Raw genomic sequence first — 17,146 nt, 5'->3', positions numbered from 1 at the left:
AAAAAACAAAACCCCAAAACTGTGAGCCAATGAATTCCTGTTGTTTAGGCCAACCCGTTGTAAGGTATTTATTGTAGCAACCCGGAAACTAAGGTAATACATTATCACCTCACAACAACTTAGTATAAAACAACTCCCCATTTTATAGAGGAAATGGGGCGGGGGGGGGGGGCATGTGAGGTGAAGGGAAGATTCAGATCCTTCTGAACCCAACCCTTGAACCAGCTGCACAGCACTACCTTTCTGGACTTACTGCTCCCCTCTCCCTTTTGATCCCCTCTCCAGCCTCTTATCCCCACCCCCAAGACCCGGCAATTCTCATTTATGAACTTCTGCTGGTCTACTCTCTTGGAAAGGCTTCTTCTCTCCCCTCCAACCATCCGTCAACTTCACACTCAGGCCTCTAAGCCTGGCTAGCGGCCTACTTCTCCAGTGCACCTTTCTTTGACACCCCAGCTTTCAAGGCTTTCCCTTTTCCTGAACAATCACTCTGCCTCTATGACACAACTGGCACATTTTGGATTTTCATCTTATATTGCCATTTATTTTAAATGTGTGTATCTTATCTTCTGAACCGAACTGTGGGGTCCAGCAAGCCTAGGTGAATTCAGATTTTTGCTTTGTTTTTGTCATGCATGATGTCTAACTTAGAGCAGACACATGATTTTGTATTTAATAAATACTAGTGTAATAAATAAACCAATAAGGCTCACTCATATTTAGCTGACTGCATCTTCATTATTTACTGCAATCATTTCATTATTAACAAATTAGAGAACATGACAAACATTCGAAATTCAGAGTGTATGTGCGTGTACAAAATCAGCCACTGGGGTGCCAGAAGAAAACACTGTAATATTTATTGAAATTCACTTTTATGTTAAAATGGGCAAAAAATAAACTTCTCTCAGAGCCAAAAAGATTTTGAATCTTTAATTCATAAAATTCTAAAAATCATTAGAAAACATTTCATCTTTAGATCCTCATTTAAAATGTTTAGTTTGGTGAATGTTAAAGTGTACAAACCATGTACGTCTCTAATTTATAAACAAACATGTCATAGATGTGGGAGCAAAAAAAATTTTTTTACATTGGTGAGGTGTGTGAAAAAAGACCACTGTTCTACGGCATAGAGTCATTTGGGGCATCAGATATAAACAAACAAATGCACACATTTCTCCAAAGCCTCAGTTTAAAGGTAAAAACACCTCCTTACAATAGTACCTGCACGGAAGAACAATTTTTTCTGTAGCTGGAGGAGAAGAGCTGGCTGGGGACTTAGAGGGGAATATTCTGACGTTCCCCGGGCGGAGCGTGGCTAAGCTGGCCAGCTCTAACGGGGACAGCCTGTGTGGCCCAGCACCCACTTGGTGGCTGACAAGTTACTCCACTATGTCAAGCCTCAGTTTCTTCCACTGTAAGAGTTGCTGTGTCGATTATATGACACAAAGCAAAAAGTGTTTCACTTGTTGCTTGGCAAATAGTAATTGCTAAATGAATATATTAGCTATTATTTTGTTTTGTTTTGGCTGGGTGTACTTTATTGGGGGTACATCACAAGGTCGAGCTCTCAGCCCCTCCCCTTCTTCAGGGGGTCTGGGATGAAAGCTGTGGAGGATGGGCGATTCTCAGTACTGGGGGATGGAGTTAGGGACAGGACTCCCCAGCAATTGATAGCCTCTCTCTTCCTCTCATGCTGTCACTGGGGCTGGTGGTCCAGGGGCTCATACCCTGTTGCTGTAGCCAAATTCATTGTCATACCAGGAAATGAGCTTAACAAAGTGGTTGTTGAGGGCACTGCCAGCCCTAGCATCAAAAGTGGAAGAGTGGGTGTCACTGTTAAAGTCGCAGGAGAAAATGTCTTCAGTGTAGCCCAGGATGCCCTTTATAAAGGGGGCCCTCCGACGCCTGCTTCACCACCTTCTTGATGTCATCATACTTGGTGGCTTTCTCCTGTCAGCAGGTTAGATCCACAATGGACACATTGTGGGTGGGAACACAGAAGGCCATGCCAATGAGCTTCCCATTCAGCTCCTGAACGACCTTGCCCACCACCTTGGCAGTGCTGGTAGATGCAGGGATGATATTCTAGGCAGCCCCATAGCCATCACGCCACATTTTCCCAGAGGGACCCAAACAGTCTTCCGGGTGGCAGTGATGGCATGGACAGTGGTCATGAGTCCCTCCACAATGCCAGAGTTGTCATGAATGACCTTGGCTAGGGAGGCCAGGCAATTGGTGGTGCAGGAAGCATTGCTGACAATCTTGAGGGAATTGTCATACGTCTCATGGTTCACGCCCATCACAAACATGGGGGCATCAGCTGAAGGGGCAGAGATTGTGACTCTCTTGGCACCACCCTTCAAATGAGCCCCAGTCTTCTCCATGGTTCTGAAGACGCCAGTGGACTCCACAACATATTCAGCACCAGCATCACCCCATTTGATGTTGGTGGGATCTTGCTCCTGGAAGATAGTAATGGGATTACCATTGATGACAAGCTTCCCATTCTCAACCTTGACAGTGTCTTTGAACTTGCCATGGGTGGAATCATACTGGAAAATGTAGACCATACAGTTGAGGTCAATGAAGGGGTCATTGATGGCAACAACCTGCACTTTGCTGGAGTTTACAGCAGCCCTGGTGACCAGGTGTCCAGTATGGCCAAACCCTTTTATTCTGACCTTCACCATCACGCCTCAGAGATGTGGCTGGCATTGCACAAAAAGATGAGGCTGTCTGTTGAGCAGGGAGGAGTAGAGAGCAGCTATCACTTTTTGAAAAGGGGATTTAGAGGCTGTGGAATGTTCAAAGCAAAGTTATATTGCAGACATATCAGAATAAGATGTAGGAGACAGGGCTTATCAGCTGGTAGAAGAGGGAGAAATCTGGAATAGAAAAGGAAGGGCAACTTCAGGAGGGAGAAATTTCCAACTAGAAGGGTCAAAATGGCCTATCTCCCTTCTCTATACTTCCTGTCTTTCTGACTAGTCTACACGTGGATCTTTGGATTATACAGATCAGAAACCCACCCAACTGGGCAGGCAATGGTGGCTCGGTGGCAGAATTGTCACCTGCCATGTAGGAGATCCGTGTTCAATTCCCAGAGCCTACCCATGCCAAAAAAAAAAAAAAAAAAGAAAGAAAGAAAAGAAAAGAAAAAGAAAAAAGAAACCCATTCAACCTAGCTCAGATTAAAAGGAAGCAATTATAAGGATACAGAGATATCCATCAGGAATCCAAGATAGAATCTTCACAGAGAATCCTGTGAAGATGACTGGAAAGTTAGGACCTGAAGCTACTCTAGACTGCTCTCTGTCTTGGTCTCTGTCTATCTGTTTCTCCTCTGCTTACTCATCTTGCACCTGACCTTGAGGAGCTTTCACCAATGAGTAGAGGTTTCTCTGTCCCTTTCTTCAGATTCTTGAAAGAGGGAATCTGATTGGCTCAGTTCATTTGCTAGAGCCAGCACTACTTACATCTCCACCTAACCAATGGCTGGAGCCTCTTGGAGCAGGTGTACACCCATAGTCCATTCAGCTCTGGTGGCTCCTATCAGGGAAAGAGCAGCCTGGCAAACAATGAAACTTTTCTCCCAGACCATCATCATAGACAACCTGTGAATGAGGCATTAGAATCAATGACCAATGAGCTCTCACCTTGAAATGTGAGGGACTTGAGGAAGCTCTGACAATCAAGGGCTTCTCTTATTGTCCATAAATCCTGCCAGGCAGGATCTGCTTGTCTTATCTTCTGCTGTGGCCAAGTCACTATTAAATGAATATTATAAACTTTTCCTGCTCTCTTGGAAGGAGACAGCTTAAACTTCACCCTTTTTGCTACTTAAGTTTACAGCTTCTTTTGTCAGCTAGATTGTAACTTCTTGAAGGGAGAACTTCAGATTTTGAAATAATCTTAGAGATCGAGTCCAAACCTCTCATTTTACATTTATGGAATCCAAAGCCCAGAAAGGAAATGCCACTCAGCAGATTAAGGTCAGGTGGGACATTAACCCTAGTTTCACATGCTCTGTTCCTCCTGGTGCCTTGCAATACCTTACTTGTATTGTGCTCCCAATAAATATTTGCTGGTTTATTTCTTATTTCTTATTTAGCTTTTGCCTTTCTCAAGCTCATCATTCTCATGTCACTTCTTCCACCACCAGCTTCAACCTTAGAGGATCATGTTCCATCTACCTTTCAGCTGCCAGGGCTGTGTAGTGGAAGGTGAGATGAGATATGGGTGAAATTCAACCCGGTTCTTCTATCAAGCCATTATCGCCCCAGGTCAACACCAAAGTAACAGAGTATGGACGCTAGACCAGCAACTTCCTTCCCTCTGCAGGGTCAGTGGCCACCAGAGTACATGAATCCATGCTCTAGTTTCCCACCTAGAGATACTACTTTTGCAACACCTCCCAGGCCAACTACAAAGTAGCATCTTGGGCTATTGCTGACTCCTGCCCGGTGGGAAGTCACAAGTAGATCCAGTCTCACCTTCTTCTAGAAGCCTTCTTTGACAACCTAGCCTTCCAGGAACCCATAGTACACTTAAATCACCTTCACACCCGGGGCACTTCACTCTTTCTCCTGTTTTCTCACAGGTGTCGGCTTGGTCTCCTCAGCTCCAGAGGGTAAGTGACTTCTCTCCCATTAGGTCTTCAATAACTTTCCCTTGGAAAACCTGGTTGGGGGATGGAGAAAGAAGTAATGGGAAGAAAGGAGAAATATTTTCCTTTGCTGGTGTCTTAGTGTGGATTAGGAGAAGCAACTGTTTAAAAGGAAAAATAGTCTAGTTTTTAATTTCTAGGCTATTTGGTAGCAAAGCAGATAAAGGCAACTCCTGGCAACTCAAAATATGGCACAATTAAACCAGTCCAAGTGTGATTTCCCCCAGGAATTCCGGTTCATGAACTCTGCACCCAGCAGCTCCTCTAACCTAAACCCACCAGATGGGGGTAAGGTTGCAGAGCAGAGAAGGACCCATGCCAGGGGAGGGGCTGAGTGAGCTTTAGGCCTCCCACAGGGGAAAACTGTTCTGAGGGAACTACAGAAACTTCTTCCCAAAGATCCCCGTTCCAGCCTGAAATCCCCACCATCAGAAGTCAGTCCAGAGAGCACTCAATAAGAAGATCAAAATGTTGAGTTGGAGGAAACAATAAAAGATTATCTTATCATGCATGAATGGAGGTTTATTAGATTGGAGCAGAAGCAGAGTGGCGATCTCTGAGTATGTGGGAAGTAGAAGGTAAGTTTTGATGGGCAGGAAAGACAGCATGGGAACCCAGGGCACTCCCCAAAGAATACAGCCTCGGGTGGGGTGGTCCTTGGGCAGCAGTGTGGAGAGGGGGAAAGCATAAATCACTGCCAGCTGGTGAGAGTTGAAAGAGCAAGGCCAGTAAGAGGTGAAGACTAGAACTGGGTGAAGGGTCCTTGAAGACAAACCTAACCTACTTCACACGTTAAGATGAGTCACTCCCAGGAATCTTTCCTGTAACACCCGCTCAGCCGCCTGACTCTGAAGGAAGAAAAAGTAAAGGCCCATCCCCCGCCCCGGATCAGAAAGATCCTGAGAAAAGGAAGGAAACCAACTATCATCGGGCGCTTTAAGAGCCATTTTACATATATTAATTACCTGTTTTCACAAGGCCAAGACAGGTCATTATGTAAACTGCCCAAGGTCACCCCATTTAGAGGTTAAGTAAGCTGTCCAAAGTTCATGGAGCTAGAAAGTATCATGTCCAGGCTTCAAACCAGCTTATCAAGCTGATTCATGAGTCTGGGTTGCTCAGACTGCCCCCCTCACCCCAATCACACACTCCAAATAGAGGTGTGTACTCCCTGCCATGTTTTGCATTCTGCACATTGCTCAGCCTCTCCTCACTTCTGGGGGTGGATCCTCTCCTCACCTCTTTGAGGGTGTGATTTAAAGCAAAAGCAAAGCCGAGACCCAGACAATTCCACCCAAGTTTCCTTTGCAGGTGGTGTGCCCGTCACACAATGTGCAAAAACAGCAGTGACGACAAGGTAGGTAAATGGGAATTTGCTGAGTGCATAGACTCCGGTACTCTCATTCAATATTTTGTGAACCTAGGAAATCATCCAGATGTTCAAGAATAACAATAACATATTGCTGAGCCAATGAGGCATAAAGCATATAGGCTAAGAGGGGCAAACCAGCTGGAAGAGTCAGGTATGCTTAAACATGTTTCTTTGGAGGATGGGTGGGTACTGGGCCTAGCACCCAGACAATAAGATTCTGTTACTCTCTTACTAATTGCATGACTATGGATGAGTTGCTTATGGTTCTGGGCCTGCTGCCTCCCTCTAGGATGGAGGGGATTGATACTGACTGTGCCCTTTGGTTCAAGAATCATATGAGTGAATGTGTCTTTGCTGTTTGCTTTCCTTCCATGTCTTGTCCTATCCTGTGCCTCAAGCCGGGGAGACCAACTCTTCTCTCTCCTCCACACAAAATTAAATCCCACCCCATTCTTTAAGGCCCCATTCAAGACCTGCTTCTGTGGAAAACTGTCTCAGGCTCCATCTGTCCTCTAGCTTTCCTTTTGTGGAAAGCTTTCTCACCCTCCAGCCCATACCCCTTTAATCTGTCACTTTCCTCGCTGCTAAATTGACTGCTGGGAATGTCAGAATTCACTCTTCCTCATCTGCAATCTTTGCACCCAAGACTTCCCTAGATAGATGTCTGCACCTTTCTTTACTTGTGTTAAATATTTTAATAATTCTTAGCTGTACTGATCTGAATCTGTTATATATCCCAGAAAAGTCATGTTCTTTTAATCCAATCTTGTGGGGGCAGACCTATTGTTGGTTGGACCTTTTGATTAGGTTGTTTCCATGGAGATGTGACCCCACCCACTCAAGGTGGGTCTTAATCCAGAGTCCTTTAAGAGGGAGATATTTTGGAATAAGTACAGACCCATGGAGATAGAAAATGCCTGGGACATACCAAACTAAAAGATGAAATCCAAAGTTTGCCACAGAGAAGCTAAAGAGGACTGACAGACGCTTAGAGAAAGAAAAACAACCCAGGAAAGAAGGACTCACAGGAGCTGAGAGAGCCATTTTAGAAACCAACCCAGGAGAGAAGGGCCAGCAGACGTCGCCATGTGCCTATCCATGTGACAGAGAAACCCCAGACAAGATAAGCCTTTCTTGAGAGAAGGTATCCTCTTTTTGGTACCTTAATTTGGACTTTTTCACAGCCTTAGAACTGTAAATTTGTAACCTAATAAATCCCTTTTGTAAAAGCCAATCCATTTCTGGTATATTGCATTCTGGCAGCTTTAGCAAACGAAAACACTAGCTTAAGTACCATCTCCTCTGTGAAGCCTTCCCTGACCCTCTCCTTCCACCTGGGTTGGCTGCTCATCTCGAGTGTTCCATAGCAGTTTCTGTTTATTCCTACACCTACCCCTTCTACTCTCATTGACTGTGGTCCTTAAGGTAGAGCTCTTTGAGGGCAGGGACTAAGGGTCTTCCTCTTCTTGGCATTCCCAGATGTGCCTGGTCCATGAAAAGTGCCCACTAAATGTTATGTGAATGAATTAATAAATGGATTTGTAAGGCAATTATACTGTACCACACAATTCCTCCAATGGGTTTATGTCCCTTTGCTTGGAGGGGAGGACTGCATCATATTTCTCCTGAAGGCCTCCCTATGCCAAGTTCAGCGCCTGGTACCGAGAAGGTGTTTGAAAACTCTGGAGACTTGGTCAAGTGATTCTGAATTATCCACTGTAAGGAATTCTCCCAGACACCACCTTCCAGCCTTTAGCTTGGCCAATGGAAAATTAATTGGTTGCAAAGTGCATATATAATTACAGCATCCTGCCCCTGCCACAGAGATGCCCGAATGATAATTATAACATACGCATTTCAATAACAGACGTTAGCATTTAATGCAGCATTAATAACGCCACTTGGGCCACCCAATACATACACAAAGCTCCCTATTATCTGCCATTAGGACAGACTTTGCACTTTAAGCACGTAAGTCCTCATCTTTAAAGCCTTCTTGCCTCTGAACGCAAACATCTCCCTGCAAGCCCGGACAGCGCCTCAGGCCCTAGTTCTCTCCAACGCCCCATCCAGGGCCGCGCTACCGGCCGAGGACATCCGGCGCGGCTGGCGGCGTCGCAAGATCAGGCTATCTCGGTTGCTCAGGCTGCACCCCCGGCGTGCTGACGGCGCCGGGTTCTCCAGGGCCCGCCATCCCGGGAAAGAAAGGCGAACTACATTACCCAGCAGGCCTCCCGTCGTCCTCTTTCCTTTCAAGTCCTTGCACGTGGCCGGAGGGGAAGGCGGGGCCTGGACGTCACTCTCCTACATTCTCTTTCCCTGTGTCAGAACAGGGATCTTTTTTTTCCCTTCCTCTACTCCCTCCCCCCCACCCCTCCCTCCCTCTTTCCCTTCCCTCCCTCCCTCCCCTCTGGGCTGGGTCTGAGCGCTTGGGCGCCGGATCCCCTCCGCAGCCGGGACGCGCGTAACTCCCGGCAGGAGTCGGCTCTCTCGAGCCTCCTCCCTCCCTTCCCCTTCCCTGTCCCCTTCCCCCACCCCCGACTCGGGCTTGGAGCGGCGGCCAGAGGAACCCCGAGGTGAGCATCCCATCTTTCGTCCTCTTCTTTTAGTCATCTCAGATTGCCTATCGATTCGGCGACCCAAGAGGAGGGCGGTGACGTGCGCGTGCCTATAGATAAATCCGGGAAAACCGCCCCAAACAATTAGTCCCCTTCCCCCTCCCTGCGCCGCGGGCAAAGGGGAGTCAGCACCCACCCACTGCCCCCCGCCTTCGGTCGGGAACAACACTCCGCAGACTCGCCCCATCCCGGGCTTGCCGGATTCCCCGCCCAGTTCGGAACCGTGGCCCTGGAGCTCCCGCGCGGAGGGGGTCTTGTGGTGGGGGGATGGGGGGCGCACGGCTGTGGGGCTGCTCGCTTCGGAGCCGCGCGGTGTAGCCGCTGTCATGTGCCGGGTTCCGACTCCCGGTGAGGAAGGGAGCCAGCGTGATTCCTCTGCCTTTTGTTTTGAAGCCCGCATTTGCTGCATCGAGCAGTTGCAGCTTGATGCCAGCCAAACTTGCAGCTGTTTCTGACCGCGCTCGACTGAGGTAGGGAGCGCGGCTCGCGGTGGCTGGAGGCTGTTGCACTCCCGGCTGCTAGAGAGACCCGGAGAGTGTGTCCCTGCCGCCCCCTTCGTCCCCTGGTGATTGATTGTGTCTGTGGTAGCGACCGTGTGTGTGTGTGCGCGCCCGTCCCCACGGACGCGGAGATGTCTGTGGATGCCTGTCGTCTAGACAGGCTGCACCTCCTTCTCTTCGTCCCCGGTGAGCCCGCGAGCCGCGAGGGGCGCGGGGGATGGGAGCGCAGGGAAAAACCGAATCGGTGGAACCACTGCGGGAGCTACTTTCAGCATTCCCTACTGTTGTGATTCTGTTGGCTTTTTCCTTATTTATTTATTTTTTTTGTTGCGGTGTAATTTGGCCTGGGGAATAGATCCGCCCGGCGGAGCGGGGGTTAAATTAACTAGCTCTGAGAAAAAACCCCAGCTCTGGGTGGCGAGCGTGACTCGAGCGACCTCAGGGTGGGCTTCGGCTCGGGCTTATCAGAACAACAAGCAGGTGACTGTCCCCGACGCCGGCCTTGGGGGAGGGCAGGTGAGGGTCGGTGGACTGTTCTGCGGTGGAGGTCTGGGGCGCCCGAGTGCCGCGACCTCGAGTCTGGGCGCGCCTGCAGTAGGGGTCCTGGGGTCCGCGCTTCTGGTGTGGGTATTTTTCTCCACTGATATTAGAAGACGATCAGGGGTTCGAGCCCCTTCTCTGGTCGGCATTGATCCTGTAGCGTTTTGCCGAGTGTTCAGGTTGGGGCTGGGAGGGCGTGTGTGAGCAGGGAGGGGGGGTGCGGCGTGCTGGGGGGATGGCTGGCGGCGGCGGCGTGTGCGTCCCTATCCCGGGGAGTGAGGCGTCGCCTCCCCCGCCCAGCTGTTTGTGTGTGTACACACCGATCTGACGCGCGTGTGTGCGGGGGGCGGGGACCGTAGGCCATGGTGTAGTGGGGACGCGCACGGCCCGGGATTCCCGGTCCAAGTTGAACTCGTTGTCGTGTGTGTGTCTAGGCGCGCGCGCACACCCCGGTTACTTGGAGAGGGGGTCGTCCAGCAGTTGGAGGGGGAGAGACCCTGGGGTCGTTGGTGTGCGGCGTCAATGCAGGAGTCCCAGACCTACGGCACGTCCCAGGTCACGCCGTCCCCCCTTCCGCTCCAGACCCAGAGATCTAGCAGCCTACTCCGCGGTGCGGTGGGCCGGTCGGGCTGGGCCGGGAGGAGCGCATGTATGTCACCGCCCCCGGGACACGCTCGGGTTGACCCTTGCACCGAGGCTGTCTGCGGGTTCGCGTGCCTGCGCGCGCCCGCCGCTGCATTCGTAGACCCGGAGAGACACTAAGCGCTTTGCGCCCACCTCCCAATTCTCCTGTCCCGGGGCCAGAGGCTGTCTGGCTGCCCAGCCCAGCGCCGCCACCTCGGCTCCTGACTGTGCCCAGTTGGCCCCACGCCTGTGCCCGCTCGCCCGCCCCGCGCTCTGCCTCTGTGACGGGGGATTATTTCCTGCGGTAGGGACCCGCGCCGGAAGGGAGGAAGCAGCTAGAGCCGCTGGCCACTGGACGCTCCGGAGGGTGAAAGTGACACAGCACGAGCGCCGCCACCACCGCCAGAGCTGGAGGAGAGAAGAAGGAGCCGCCCAGAGGGCAGGGAGGGGTTGCCCAGCTCCCAGCTGTCCCGACCTCGTTCCTCCTGCCTGGCCTGGGGTCTGAGCTGAAAATCTCAGGAATCCGGGCTCAGAGTGTTCTCCGCCAGCGTGAGAAAATTGTCTGGTTTTAAAGAAAACCCAGCTATGCAGGAACAGAATGCACCTAACAGACCTTTATGTCGAGTCCCTCCCTCACTGTACACTCAGGTTGCCCAAGGAAACTCCTTCTGAGTATTTAAAGCCGGATTCGATTTCCACACAGATCAGCTCCTCTCTAGTGTCAAATGTCTGCCTTGGGTGACAGATGCCCAGATGCTGTAACTTTGTAACTCATCTTGGAGCGCGATGTCATCAGTGATTAACAGATTGCTAAAATAATAATAGGATTTTCATATATCATCGCACTTACTAGAAAGGTCCTATGAGATAGGTGGGTTCAGGTGAGCACACTGGGATTTCTAAGTAAGTGACTTGCCTAAGGCCTCGGGATAGGGGAAGGCTGTGTCCCCACTTTCAGTGATTTCTCTGCTCAGTGGTTCAATCTATGGCTTTTAATTTAAACAGGGGCTCTTTTTTTTTTAGCGTTGTTCTTGGCACCTCAGGAAGTATTAAACAAGAAAGGGGGCAAATTATGCTGGTGCTAATTCTTTGTCAAAATGCTTTTATTTGGTAATGGTCTCTAATAGAAATATTAAAGAATAGAAATGCAGTGGTACAACACTCACTCACTCAGCAATTAGCTGTTGGTGAAGGGATATCAGCTGTGATGCAGCCAGTGTATACGAGTCGTACTTGCATGTTATAAATGCTTATAGAATACATACTTATGCAACACTTGGGCTGTTCACCTAGGCTTTATTGACTCTGAGATTTATTCTTCAGTTATTGGTTTCAGAGCCATCTAATTTAAATTGTGGACCCCTAAGAAACCATTCCAGATTATACACCCCACCCCTCTCCATCTCCTTGGTTGGGGAAGCCCAGGAGAGAGCAAAAAGGTCATATATGCGTGTATCTATTTCTCAGATTTCATGTACATGAAGGTTCTGAGAGTTTGGCCAAACAGTCACCATTTGTTCACGAATACCTATTGAACACCTATATATTTGTGTATCTAGAGGGGCATACAAGGATTTAATAAACAGGCCTTGCCTTCCTTCCAGAAACATTCTAGCTGTGGAGATAAGCGTAAGAGTTTAAGTTCAGCAAATGTTTGTTGAGCAACCAACACAGGCTAGATACTCTACTGTATTTTGTGTATACAAAGATAATATAGCAGAAACAGGTGACAGTAGAATTGAATGATTCAAAGCCTGCAGGAGAGAAACAAACCATAAATATTTTAGGGCACTCATCCGGGGGTTTAGTTAATTTCTCTATGCTGTTGCCAGGGACCCATGATGCCAGTTCTTATAGAGCAAATGCAGAAGGAAGCAACAGGAAAGAAGACCTTTGTTACCCTTGGCTTCAGGCGGTTTGGAACCCTTGGGTGGGCCCAAAGCTGATGGGAAGTTACCCTGAAGCCAGCCAACAGGTTCCTCCCCTGCGCAGGAAGGAGCTGACAAGATGCTCTTCATGGTCCCACCCCAGCTCTGATATGCTGTGATTCTGTCACAGGCTGTGGCTTTGGTCAAGGTCTCACTCAGGCCCTGACGGGATTTAGTAGTTTCTGTCTTACAAGTCTATGTAGGTGCTTTAACATGGGTCTGCTCTTATCTATTCCCAAACCCAATTCTAGTGGTTCTGACATTGCCCTCTAATTTCATCTCAGTTTGGGGATCTGCTGCCCATTATTGTAAGATTCTGTTCTTTGCAGGTCAGATCATGGAGGAGGAAGCTGAAAGTGAGTAGTTGGGATAGAGAGAGAATCTCAAGCCCAGATAGAAAACAGGAGATACCAAGAGAAGGGCAGATTGTAGCCTTTCAGAAGTCTCCAAACTTGATGGCATTTATGTATAACTTATCCCATAATGTGGCAGTCCCTTTTGATGTTCTTTTGAGGGGGCAGGGATCCTCTATTTCTGGGCCTCACTGCTGACTCACTGGTCACCTGAGCCCGCTGCTCACTTTGGGACCTTGGTTTTCTCCTACCTTCCTGCTTCATCTTGCACACAGTCTGATTTAAAGCAATGCTGTATTGTCAGAGTGACAGTGGCCTTCTCCCAGAATTACCATTGTGCTGCTTATTGGGATTTGCCTCTTCATTCTGAACTAAGCCCAGGCATGAGCTATGGTTTGAAATAATGTGAGAACAAGCACAGTCTAGGAACCTGGGTACCTAGGACTGAGAAGAACCTTGGAGGTGATCTAATCTCCTTGTGATGGCCCAGGGACCCAGGGATGTAAAATGACCCGGCCAAGGTCTCTGGGAGCCCTTGGCAGAGCAGGATAGGAAACCTGGATTCTGATTCCATAGGTAGTCTTCCCTCTGTAGATTATGCAAAAAAGTTGAGTCTTCACTCCCCAAAGAGTGAGAACTCTCATTTTCTTCTCTCCTTTCTTCTGGTAATGACCAGAAGACTAAACAATGTTTTAGTCTTGGGATTACTTTCCTGTGAGATGCCTTATCTTTTATCTCTGGCGTCCAGAAATTGGTAGGGGCATTTGTGGGAGAGGTGGTGAGACCTGGGGCCTTCCAGTACTTGTGAGTTTGTCTTGTGGCTTTCCCTTCCTGGTGTAGGGATCTCAAGAACCTCCTGAAAGTGTTTTCAAAGTGATTGTTTATGTGCATTTCTCTAGGGAAAGGATTCATTGATTTCATTTGACTTGCAACTGACTCACATAAAGACAAAAGCTGATGGGAGGCAGTGGGATTTGGATGATAGGTTGGTCGGCTCTGGGGACAAATCCTACACTTGGCTTTATAGTTTGCAAAGTATTTACATGCAGATTATCTCATCTACTTTTTACAACAGCTCCGTGAGGTTGTTCTCATTACCTCCCTTTTGCAGATAAGGAAATTAAGCCATGGCGGTTAGTGACATGTTCAAGACGCAGGCAAGGATCAGAGCAGGGCCATCAGACCTCAGATCCAGTGCCCAGAACTGACATGGGTCACCATGCTGACATCATGGCAGTTTTGTGAGTAGAGGACCTCAAACCTCTCAGGGCTCCTTGATATCCACTCTGGCTCATATGCAGCCATGAAGCCAAACCCAGTGCAAACTTACCTACTGGATAGAATAGATAAAGGACAGGAGGTAGTTACTGTAGCAATGGGATGTGGAATGGGGCCAGTTTGGGGTGGCTTCATGGAAGAGTGAATTTGGGAACAGGCCTGGGTTTGAGGTGGAGGAGGCTTTAGGCTGGGACAGTGGCCCAAAGTGGAAAAGGGGAGATTATAAGTTCTTGGGTGACAGTGGAGCAGAATAAGGAAGTTTGGTGGATCACCCACAGTTAGAGGTAGCTTCTCAGTAGTTATTGGGCTCTGTTTAAACCTGGCCCTTCTATGCAAGGCCCTGGGGTTACAGGTGAGCAGGCACAGCCCCCTGCGCTCACGGAGCCCACACTCCAGTGGGAAAGAGAGTCACTTAACCAGCTGCATTCAATATAGGGTGTCCGGCCACAGAGATCAGGGGAGGCATCCTAGAGGAAACAGCTACTGAGCTGATGTTTAAAGGACGTAAAAAAGTTAGGCAGGAGAGGAGGCTGGAGGAGGCATGGGGGAGAAGAAACAGTATGTGCAGAGGCATGGAGCATGAAGCTGCTGGGTGCAGGAAGGGAACCATAGCAGTGAGGTTAAGAGCAAGGGCAGAGGGGCGGGCAGGTGTTAGATACCTTAGGGATTTTGTGAGCCTGGATGAAGACTTGACATTTAGCCTGTAGGTAAAACATGGAGAAAGGGGTTCTATGCAAAGGGAAGACATGCAACCATCAATCAGCGGGAACATGACTGGGAGTTGGGAGGCTGTTGGGCTGATGGGCCAATAACAGATTCATCTCAGGGGATGAGGCCTGGAACCAGGGCCATAAATCTGTAGGGAAGGGCATATATATATTTTCATCATTGCTTAGTGATTTATTCTCCTCTTAAATCTCCACCTAGCAGGTGGACTGGAAGACACCTCCCACCCTGACCTCTTGGACAACCAAGGCATTATACTCTTTTACTGCCTGCTCTGTCTGGAGGACCTGTATATTAAGGCCTTGTTTCTCCAGGTACTCCACAGTTGATGGAGGCCCCTTCAAGGGTTCCCTCACCCCTTGGCCGATCACAATCGTCTGCACGCCCTTCTTGATAACTTGGTCCACATCTGCAGGCTGCACACCAGGAGAAGGCTCAGTTCCTGTTTCTCTCAAAGAAGTCTCCAAACTTGATGGCATTTATGTATAACTTATCCCATAATGTGGCAGCCCCTTTTGATGTTCTTTTGAGGGGGTAGGGATCCTCTATTTCTGGGCCTCACTGCTGACTCACTGGTCACCTGAGCCTGCTGCTCACTTTGGACCTCAGTTTTCTCCTGCCTTCCTGCTTCATCTTGCACGCAGGATGCAAGCCCGACTGTCCCTTGGCCACACTTTGCAGTCCTTATAGGTTTTAGTTGGGCCTAGTACTTTCATTTGCCCCCAGGAGAGAGAAGCAGTTTCGGGGGAAGACAAAAGGACCTAACTTCTCTCTGAGGAGTTGTATTCTTAAATGGCTACAGGCTTTACCTCTCTCCACGGCTTGTTTGGAAAGGGCATATTTAAGAGCTATCTGGAGAGTAAAGTCTACAGATTGCTTAGATTTGGGAACAAAGAAAGGAGGCCGGGTGCCTCCTGGGTTTCTGGCCTCACTGATTTGGTGGATGGCCACCTTTACCGAGGTAGGAAATTCTAGTTGCTGGAGCAGGGATCTGCTGGGGTTGGGGCGAGAGGAAGGATTGTGGTGAGTTCAGTATTAGTCACACTGAATTTACATTTCTAGTAGGATAGTCCTATGGTACAGTTTATAGACAACACACCATGCAAGGTGGGGGCCTGAGGATGAAGTGGGGTCAGGAGCTACAGTTCTGGGAATGGGAACTAATCTGGGTCTTCCGCTGAGTAACCCTGGTGGAGGGTACTGGAAACAATAGGAGAAGCCCTCTTCCTCTCATTGTCAGAGAATCCTTTGTCATGTGGGGCTGCTGTTGTCAGGGAAGCAAGGCAAGGCAGGCAGGGATGCTGTGTCATGCTGGAGGCCCAGCTGGCAGGATCCAGCGACAGCCCGAGAGCATGCCGTAGCTGGAAGCGTCAGAGTGAGTTAGGGGAGAGGCATTTTCATTTTCTGACATGCCTGATGAGCAGAACCCTGGCCCAGGCCCTCTGGGCATGAACAAAGAGTAGGAAGACGTGGTACCCACTTGGGAGAAATAGGCAATCTAGTTGGAAGACAAGATGTGGGCATATGAATTCACTAAAAAGCTCAAACAACTCAGCAAGTAGCCGAATGCAAGTTACATAGGAGAATGTTGCAGATCTTTCTGACTGCCAGACTACGTTTTCATAGAGTTGATGTGTCTTAGGCATAGCTCTGGTCTCCTTGAAGCCGGACAGTCCCAAGAGTTCTCGAGAAATCGAGACCTCAACCAAGGGCTGGTGCCATGAGGGTTCTTTACTCAGTCTCGGGAAAGAATTCATGGACTAGTCAATGTGTCCAGTCAAATAGTTTAATAAACTTGATACTGGAGAGCCCCAGGAATTCTCCGAGAAGTCTAGACCCTGACCAGGGCCTGGCACCGTGAAGGTTCTTGACTCAGCCATAGGAAAGAACTCCCAGACCAGTCAGTATGTACAGCCAGAGAATCCAAAGACTAGCCAATGTGTACAGCTCAAAACTGTAATGCAGAATGATGGTACAGGCTCAAAGATGAGTGTGGGTGTTCTCCAAAAGAGAAGAAGCAGTTTGAGGTCAGGATACTTGCACTATAAGGACTTGGAGGGGCCCTTCCCCCTCTGGCTATGCTAATAAGGGATTGATAAGCTGCACTTTTTCATTGGTTCTATTTTTTTTTTAATATTTTTATTGGCAAATCTTTACACACATACAGTCCATACATGGTATACAGTCGATGGCTCACAATATCATCATATAGTTATGTGTTTATCACCATGATCATTTTTAGAACATTTGCATCACTCCAGAAAAAGAAATAAAAAAAAAAAAGAAAGAACTCATATACCCCATACCCCTTACCCCTCCCTCTCACTGACCACTAGTATTTCAATATATACAATTTATTTTACCCCTTATCCTCCCTATTGTTTGTTTATTTTTTATCCATATTTTTTTTACTCCTCTCCCCATATCCTGGATAAAAGGAATATCATGCACAAGGTTTTCATAATCATACAGTCACATTATAAAAGCTATGCTGTTATACAGTCACCTTCAAGAGTCAAGGGTACTAGACACACAGCT

General features: G+C 48.6%; 1 protein-coding gene and 1 pseudogene across 4 annotated transcripts in view; one reads left to right on the top strand and one right to left on the bottom strand.

The window, feature by feature from the left end:
* Positions 1–1,724: 1,724 nt before the first annotated feature.
* LOC143662415 (glyceraldehyde-3-phosphate dehydrogenase pseudogene) lies at positions 1,725–2,693 on the bottom strand (annotated as a pseudogene).
* Positions 2,694–8,420: 5,727 nt separating this feature from the next.
* CTIF (cap binding complex dependent translation initiation factor) overlaps positions 8,421–17,146 on the top strand; it is a 350,579-nt gene continuing 341,853 nt past the window's right edge. For 3 of the 4 annotated variants that reach the window (XM_077135514.1, XM_077135516.1, XM_077135512.1), the window contains exon 1: positions 8,421–8,617. The gene's annotated coding sequence lies outside the window, so the exon portion shown is untranslated. Of the gene's footprint in view, positions 8,618–9,052; positions 9,130–17,146 lie in introns of all 4 variants that reach the window. The other variant, XM_077135513.1, reaches the window with a different exon arrangement.

The sequence above is a fragment of the Tamandua tetradactyla genome, chromosome 18 (genome assembly GCF_023851605.1).
Source record: "Tamandua tetradactyla isolate mTamTet1 chromosome 18, mTamTet1.pri, whole genome shotgun sequence".
In the NCBI taxonomy this organism is placed as follows: domain Eukaryota; kingdom Metazoa; phylum Chordata; class Mammalia; order Pilosa; family Myrmecophagidae; genus Tamandua; species Tamandua tetradactyla.
Note: the sequence above shows the minus strand (reverse complement) of the source record. Positions and strands in the feature narration are given on the sequence as shown.